Source organism: Calliopsis andreniformis, unplaced genomic scaffold, assembly GCF_051401765.1.
Source record: "Calliopsis andreniformis isolate RMS-2024a unplaced genomic scaffold, iyCalAndr_principal scaffold0025, whole genome shotgun sequence".
NCBI classification, from domain to species: domain Eukaryota; kingdom Metazoa; phylum Arthropoda; class Insecta; order Hymenoptera; family Andrenidae; genus Calliopsis; species Calliopsis andreniformis.
The window spans coordinates 10,422,078-10,431,883 of NW_027480434.1; positions in this window are offsets into that span (position 1 = coordinate 10,422,078).

Genomic DNA, 9,806 nt, shown 5'->3' on the forward strand with positions numbered 1-9,806 from the left:
GAATGTAGAAATGACCATAACTTTCACACTGGTTGCAATTATTCGTTTTATACGATGGAAAAACTGTTGTATTTATGTTGTATTTTATCCTTCTGGCGTTGACTTCTTAGGCCCTAACTATTTGATCTGGTGGAGCAACGCCCTAAAGTGAAGCCTAGGTTGCCCGGAACGTAGAAGTGACCATAACTGCCACACTGGTTGCAATTATTAATTTAATATGATGGAAAAGCTGTTGTATTTATATCGTATTTTATGCTTCGGGCGTTGACTTCTTAGGCCCTAACATTTCGATCTGGTGAAGCAACGCCCTACTGTGAAGCCTAGGTTACCCGGAACGTGGATATGACCATAACCTTCACACAGGTTGCATTTACTCGTTTTATACGGTGTAAAGGCTGTTGTGTTTATTTTGTATTTTATTCTTCTGGTGTTGACTTCTTAGGCCCTAACTATTCGATCTCGTGGTACAACGCCGTAGAGTGAAGCCTAGGTTGCCCGGAACGTAGAAATGACTATTACTATAACACTGGATGCAAATTATTCCTGCTATACGATGGAAAAACTGTTGCATTTTTATTGCATTTTATGCTTGGGGCATTGACTTCTAAGGCCCAAACTATTCGATCTGGTGGAGCAACGCCCTAGAGTGAAGCCTAGGTTGCTCGGAATGTAGAAATGACCATAACTTTCACACTGGTTGCAATTATTCGTTTTATACGATGGAAAAACTGTTGCATCTCTATCGTATTTTATGCTTCTGACGTTGACTTCTTAGTCCGTATCTATTCGATCTGGTGGAGCAACGCCCTGGAGTGAAACCTAGGTTGCCCGGAACGCAGAAATGACCACTACTATCACACTCGTTGCAAATTATTCCTGCTATACGATGGAAAAACTGTTGCATCTTTATTGTATTTTATGCTTCTGACGTTGACTTCTAAGGCCCTAACTATTCGATCTGGTGGAGCAACGCCCTAGAGTGAAGACTAGGTTGCTCGGAATGTAGAAATCTCCATAAATTTCACACTGGATGCAATTATTCCTATTATACGATGTAAAAACTATGGTATTTTTAATGTATTTTATGCTTCGGGAGTTGACTTCTAGGGCCCTAACCATACGATCTGGTGGACTAACGCCCTAGGGAGAAGCCTAGGTTGCCCGGAACGTAGAAATGACAATAACTTTCATACTGGTTGCAATTCTTCGTTTTATACGATGGAATAGCTGTTGTATTTAATTTGTATTTTATGCTTCTGCCGTTGACCTCTTAGGCCCTAACTATTCGATCTGGTCGAGCAACGCCCTAGAGTGAAGTCTAGATTGCCCGGAACGTAGAGATGACAATTACCCTCACGCTTGTTGCAATTATTCCTGTAATACGATGAAAAGACTGTTGTATTTTTATTGCATCTTACGCTTCTGGCGTTGACTTATTAGGTCCGAACTATTGGATCTGGTGGAGCAACGCCTATAGTGAAGCCTAGGTTGCACGGAACGTAGAAATGGCCATCACTTTCACACTGGTTGCAATTATTCCTGTTATGCGATGGAAAAAGTGTTGCACTTTTATTGTATTTTATGCGTCTTGCGTTGCTTTCTAGGGCCGTAGCTATTCGATGTAGTGGAGCAACGCCCTAGAGTGAAGCCTATGATGCCCGGAACATAGAAATGAAGAATTACTTTCACACTGGATGCAATTATCCTGTTATACGATGTAAAAACAGTTGTATTTTTATTGTATTTTATGCTCCTGGCGTTGACTTCTTAGGCCCTAGCTATTGGATCTGGTGGACCAACGCCCCATGGTGAAGCCTCGGGTGCCCGGAACGTAGAAATGACCATCACTTTCACACTGGTTACAATTATTCCCGTTATACGATGGAAAAGCTGTTGCATTTTTATTGTATTTTATGCTCCTGGCGTTGACTTCTTAGGCCCTAACTACTCGATCTGGTGGAACAACGCCCTAGAGTGAAACCTAGGTTGCCCGGACCGTAGAAATGACCATAACTTTCGCACTGGTTGCAATTATTCGTTTTATACGATGAAAAAACTGTTGTATTTTTATTGTATTTTATGCTTTTAGCGTTGACTTCTTAGGCCCTAGCCATTGGATCTGGTGGACCAACGCCCTAGAGTGAAGCCTAGGTTGACCGGAATGTTGAAATGGCCATTACTTTCACAGTGGTTGCAATTATTCGTTTTATACGATGGAAAAACTGTTGTACATATATCGTATTTTATGCTTCTGGCGCTGACTTCTTAGGCCCTAACTATTCGATTTGGTGGAACAACAAGCTAGAGTGAAGCCTAGGTAGCCCGGAACGTAGAAATGACCATACCTTCCATACTGGTTGCAATTCTTCGTTTTAAACGATGGAATAGCTCTTGTATTTATATTGTATTTTATGCCCCTGGCGTTGACTTCTTGAGCCCTAGCTATTCGATCTGGTGGAACGACGCCCTAGGGTGAAGCCTTGGTTGCCCGGAACGTAGAAGTGACCATTACTTTCACACTGGTTACAATTATTCCTGTTATACGATGAAAAATATGTTTTATTTTTGTTGTATTTTATGCTTCAGGCGTTGACTTCTATGGCCGTAGCTATTCCATCTGGTGGAACAACGCCCTAGAGTGAAGCCTAGGTTGCCTGGATCGTAGAAATGACCATCACTTTCACACTGGTTGCAATTATTCGTTTTATACGATGGTATACTGTTGTGCATATATCGTGGGTTATGCTTCTGGCGTTGACTTCTTAGGCCCTAACTATTCGATATGGTGGAACAACGCCCTAGAGTGAAGCCTAGGTTGTCAGGAACGTAGAAATGACCATATCTTTCACACTGGCTGCAATTATACCTGTTATACGATGGAAAAACTGTTGTATTTATATTGTATCTTATGCGTCTGGCGTTGACTTCTAAGGCCCTAACTATTCGATCTGGCGGAGCAACGCCCTAGAGTGAAGCCAAGGTTGACCGGAACGTAGAAGTGACCATAACTTTCACGCTGGTTGCTATTATTCGTTTTATACGATGGAAAAGCTGTTGTATTTATATTGTATTTTATGCTTCAGGCGTTGACTTCTACGGCCCTAACTATACGATCTGGTGCAGCAACGCCCTAGAGTTAATCCTAGATTGCCCGGAACGTAGAACTGACCATTACCTTCACGCTTGTTGCAATTATCCGTTTTATACGATGAAAAAACTGTTATATTTTCATTGTATTTTATGCTTCTGGCGTTGAATTGTTAGGCCCTAGCTATTGGATCTGGTGGACCAACGCCCTAGAGTGAAGCCTAGGTTGCCCTGAACGTATTAATGACCATAACATTCACACTGGTTGCAATTATTCGTTTTATATGATGGAAAAGCTGTTGTATTTAATTTGTATTTTATGCTTCTGCCGTTGACCTCTTAGGCCCTAACTATTCGATCTGGTCGAGCAACGCCCTAGAGTGAAGCCTAGTTTGCCCGGAACGTAGAGATGACAATTACCCTCATGTTTGTTGCAATTATTCCTGTTATGCGATGGAAAAGCTGTTGTATTTTTATTGTATTTTATGCTTCTAGCGTTGACTTCTTAGGCCCTAGCTATTGGATCTGGTGGACCAACGCCCGATGCTGAAGCCTCGGGTGCCCGGAACGTAGAAATGACCATCACTTTCACATTGGTTAGAATTATTCCCGTTATACGATGGAAAAGCTGTTGTATTTTTATTGTATTTTATGCTCCTGGCGTTGACTTCTTAGGCCCTAACTATTCGATCTCGTGGAACAACGCCCTAGAGTGAAGCCTAGGTTGCCCGGATCGTAGAAATGACCATAACTTTCGCACTGGTTGCAATTATTCGTTTTATACGATGAAAAAACTGTTGTATTTTTATTGTATTTTATGCTTTTAGCGTTGACTTCTTAGGCCCTAGCCATTGGATCTGGTGGACCAACGCCCTAGAGTGAAGCCTAGGTTGCCCGGAATGTTGAAATGGCCATTACTTTCACAGTGGTTGCAATTATTCGTTTTATACGATGGAAAGACTGTTGTACATATATCGTATTTTATGCTTCCGGCGTTGACATCTTAAGCCCTAACTCTTCGATTTGGTGGAACAACGAGCTAGCGTGAAGCCTAGGTAGCCCGGTACGTAGAAATGACCATCTCTTTCACACTGGTTGCAATTACTCCTGTTATAGGATGTAAAAAATGTTGTATTTTTATTGTATTTTATGCTTCGGGAGTTGACTTCTAAGGCCCTAACCATACGATCTGGTGGACTAACGCCCTAGGGAGAAGCCTAGGTTGCCCGGAACGTAGAAATGACAATAACTTTCATACTGGTTGCAATTCTTCGTTTTATACGATGGAATAGCGGTTGTATTTATATTGTATTTTATGCCCCTGGCGTCGACTTCTTGCGCCCTAACTATTCAATCTGGTGGAAAAACGCCCTAGAGTGAAGCCTAGGTTGCCCGGATCGTAGAAATGACCATCACTTTCACACTGGTTGCTATTACTCGTTTTATACGACGTAAAAATGGTTATATTTATATTGTATTTTATGCTTCTGGTGTTGACTCCCAAGGTCCTATGTATTCGATCTGGTGGAGCATTACCTCAGAGTTATGTCAAGGATACCCGGAACGTATAAATGGCCATTACTTTCACAGTGGTTGCAATTATTCGTTTTATACGACGGAAAAACTGTTGGACATATATCGTATCTTATGCTTCTGGCGTTGACTTCTTAGGCCCTAAATATTCGATTTGGTGGAACAACGAGCTAGAGTGAAGCCTAGGTAGCCCGGAACGTAGAAATGACCATAACTTTCATACTGGTTGCAATTCTTCGTTTTAAACGATGGAACAGCTCTTGTATTTATATTGTATTTTATGCCCCTGGCGTTGACTTCTTGAGCCCGAACTATTCGATCTGGTGGAACGACGCCCTAGAGTGAAGCCTTGGTTGCCCGGAACGTAGAAATGACCATTCCTTTCACACTGGTTACAATTATTCCTGTTATACGATGAAAAATATGTTTTATTTTTGTTGTATTTTATGCTTCAGGCGTTGACTTCTATGGCCGTAGCTATTCGATCTGGTGGAACAACGCCCTAGAGTGAAGCCTAGGTTGCCTCGATCGTAGAAATGACCATCACTTTCACACTGGTTGCAATTATTCGTTTTATACGATGGTATACTGTTGTGCATATATCGTGGTTTATGCTTCTGGCGTTGACTTCTTAGGCCCTAACTATTCGATCTGGTGGAACAACGCCCTAGAGTGAAGCCTAGGTTGTCAGGAACGTAGAAATGACCATATCTTTCACACTCGCTGCAATTATACCTGTTATACGATGGAAAAACTGTTGTATTTATATTGTATCTTATGCTTCTGGCGTTGACTTCTAAGGCCCTAACTATTCGATCTGGCGGATCAACGCCCTAGAGAGAAGCCAAGGTTGACCGGAACGTAGAAGTGACCATAACTTTCACACTGGTTGCAACTATTCGTTTCATACGATGGAAAAGCTGTTGCATTTATATTGTATTTTATGCTTCTGGCGTTGACTTCTTAGGCCCTAACTATTCGATCTGGTGGAACAACGCCCTAGAGTGAAGCCTAGGTTGCCCGAAACGTAGAAATGACCATAACTTTCACACTGGTTGCAACTATTCGTTTTATACAATGGAAAAACTGTTGCATCTTTATCGTATTTTATGCTTCTGGCGTTGACTTCTAAGGCCCTGGCTATTCGATCTGGTGGAGCAACGCCCTGGAGTGAAACCTAGGTTGCTCGGAACGTAGAAATGACCATTACTTTCACACTGTTTGCAATTATTCATTTTATACGATGGCAAAGCTGTTGTATTTATATTGTATTTTATGCTCCTGGCGTTGACTTCTAAGGCCGTAGTTATTAGATGTGGTGGAGCAACGCCCTAGAGTGACGCCTAGGTTGCCCGGAAAGTAGAAATGGCCATTACTTTCACACTGGTTGCAATTACTTCTGATACACGATGGAAAAGCTGTTGTATCTTTATTGTATTTTATGCTTCAGGCGTTGACTTCTAAGGCCGGAGCTATTCGATCTTGTGGAGCAACGCCCTAGTGTTAAGCCTAAGGTGCCCGCAACGAAGAAATGGCCATAACTTTCACACTGTTTGCAAATATACATTATATACGATTGAAAAGCTGTTGTATTTATATTGTATTTTATGCTCCTGGCGTTGACTTCTAAGGCCGTAGTTATTAGATGTGATGGAGCAACACCCTGGAGTGAAGCCTAGATTGCACGGAACGTAGAAATGACCATTACGTTCACACAGGTTGCAATTATTCCTGGTATACGATGGAAAAGCTGTTGTACCTTTATTGTATTTTATGCTTCAGGCATTGACTTCTAAGGCCGGAGCTATTCGAAGTGGTGGAGCTACTCCCGAGAGTGAGGCCTAGGTTACGCGGATCGTAGAAATAACTATTACTTTCACACTGTTTGCAAATATACATTATATGCGATGGAAAAGCTGTTGTATTTATGTTGTATTTTATGCTTCCGGCGTTGACTTCTAAGGGCCTAAATATTCGGTCTGGTGGAGCAACGCCCTAGAGTGAAGCCTAGGTTGCCCGGCACGTAGAAATGACCATTCCTTTCACACTGGTTACAATTATTCCTGTTATACGATGAAAAATATGTTTTATTTTTGTTGTATTTTATGCTTCAGGCGTTGACTTCTATGGCCGTAGCTATTCGATCTGGTGGAACAACGCCCTAGAGTGAAGCCTAGGTTGCCTCGATCGTAGAAATGACCATCACTTTCACACTGGTTGCAATTATTCGTTTTATACGATGGTATACTGTTGTGCATATATCGTGGTTTATGCTTCTGGCGTTGACATCTTAGGCCCTAACTATTCGATCTGGTGGAACAACGCCCTAGAGTGAAGCCTAGGTTGTCAGGAACGTAGAAATGACCATATCTTTCACACTCGCTGCAATTATACCTGTTATACGATGGAAAAACTGTTGTATTTATATTGTATCTTATGCTTCTGGCGTTGACTTCTAAGGCCCTAACTATTCGATCTGGCGGATCAACGCCCTAGAGAGAAGCCAAGGTTGACCGGAACGTAGAAGTGACCATAACTTTCACACTGGTTGCAACTATTCATTTTATACGATGGAAAAGCTGTTCTATTTATTTTGTATTTTATTCTTCGGGCGTTGACTTCTAAGCCCCTAACTATTCGATCTGGTGGTGCAACGCACTAGAGTGAAGCCTAGGTTGCCTGGAACGGAGAAATAACCATAACTTTCACACTGGTTGCTATTATTCGTTTTATACGATGGAAAACCTGTTATATTTATATTGTATTTTCAGCTTTTGGCGTTGACTTCTTAAGCCCTAACTATTCTATCTGTTGGAACAACGCCCTAGAGTGAAGCCTAGGTTGCCCGGAACGTAGAAATGACCACCACATTCACACTGGTTGCAATTATTCCTGTTATACAATGGAAAAACTCTTGTATATTTATTGTATTTTATGCTTCGGGCGTTGACTTCTATGGCCCTACCTATTCGATTTGGTGGAGCAACACCCTACAGTGAAGCCTAGGTTGTCAGGAACGTAGAAATGACCATAACATTCACACTGCCAGCAATTATTCGTTTTATACGATGGAAAAGCTGTTGTATTTATACCGTATTTTATGCTTCTGGCGTTGACTTCTTATGCCCTAACTATTCCATCTGGTGGAACAACGCCCTAGGGTGAAGCCTAGGTTGCCCGGAACGTAGAAATTACCATCACTCTCAAAGTGGTTGCAATTAATCCTTTTATACGATGGAAAAACTGTTGTATTTTTATTACATTTTATGCTACCGGCGTTGACTTCTAAGGCCCTAACTATTCAATCCGTTGGAGCAACGCCCTAGGGTGAAGCCTAGGTTGCCCGGAAAGTAGAAACGAGGTTAATCTTCATACTGGTTGCAATTATTCGTTTTATACGATGGAAAAACTGTTGTATTTTTATTACATTTTATGCTTCGGGCATTGACTTCTAAGGCCCTAACTATTCAACCTGTTGGAGCAACGCCCTAGGGTGTGGCCTAGGTTGCCCGGATAGTAGAAATGAGCACAACTTTCATACTGGTTGCAATTACTCGTTTTATATGATGGAAAAAATTTTGTATTTATATTGTATTTTATGCTTCTGGCGTTCACTTCTTAGGCCCTAACTATCCGAACTGGTCGAACAACGCCCTAGAGTGAAGCCTAGGTTGCCCGGAACGTAGAAATGACCATCACTTTCAAACTGGTTGCAATTAATCCTTTTATACGATGGAAAAACTGTTGTATTTTTATTGCATTTTATGCTTCCGGCGTTGACTTCTAAGGCTCTAACTATTCAATCTGTTGGAGCAACGCCCTAGGGTGAAGCCTAGGTTGCCCGGAAAGTAGAAATGACGTTGACTTCCATACTGGTTGCAATTATTCGTTTTATACGATGGAAAAACTGTTGTATTTATATTGTATTTTATGCTTCTGGCGTTGACTTCTAAGGCACTAACTATTCGATCTAGTGGAGCAACGCCCTAGAGTGAAGCCTAAGTTTCCCGGAACGTAGAAATTACCATCACTTTCAAAGTCGTTGCAAATACTCCTGTTATATGATGGAAAAACTGTTGTATTTATATTGTATTTTATGCTTCTGGCGTTCACTTCTTGGGCCCTAACTATTCGATCTGGCGGGACAACGCCCTGGGGTGAAGTCTAGGTTCCCGGGAACGGAGAAATGACCATAACTTTAACACTGGTAGCAATTATTCGTTTTATACGATGGAAAAGCTGTAGTTTTTATATCGTATTTTATGCTTCGGGCGTTGACTTCTTAGGCCCTAACTATTCCATCTGGTGGAACAACGCCCTGGAGTGAAGCCTAGGTTGCCCGGAACGTAGAAATGACCATAACTTTCACACTGGTAGCAATTCTTCGTTTTATACATGGAAAAACTGTTCTATTTATTTTGTATTTTATGCTTCTGGCATTGAATTCTAAGTCCCTAGCTATTCCATCTGGTGGAGCAACGCCCTAGAGTGAAACCTGGATTACCCGGAACGTAGAAATGACCTGTACTTTCACACTGTTTGCAGTTATCCCTGTTATACGATGGAACAACTGTTGCATCTTTATTGTATTTTATGCTTCTGGCGTTGACTTCTTAGTCCCTAACTATTCGATCTGGTGGAGCATCGTCCTGGAGTGAAGCCTAGGTTGCCCGGAACGTTGAAATGACCAGTACTTTCATACTGTTTGCAGTTATTCCTGTTATGCGATGGAAAAACATTTGCATCTTTATTGTATTTTATGCTTCTGGCGTTGACTTCTAAGGCCCTAGCTATTCGATCTGCTGGAGCAACGCCCTAGACTGACGCCTAGGTTGCTCGGAATGTAGAAATGAACATAACTTTCACACTGGCAGCAATTATTCGTTTTATACAATAGAAAAACTGTTCTATTTATTTTGTATTTTATGCTTCTGGCGTTCACTTCTTAGGCCCTAACTTTTCGATCTGGTGGAACAATGCCCTAGGGTGAAGCCTAGGTTGCCCGGAACGTAGATATGACCATAACTTTTACACTGGTAGCAATTATTCGTTTTATACAATGGAAAAACTGTTCTATTTATTTTGCATTTTATGCTTCGGGCGTTGACTTCTAAGGCCCTAACTGATTGATCTGGAGGAGCAACGTCCTAGTGTGAAGCCTAGATTGCCCGGAACGTTGAAATGAC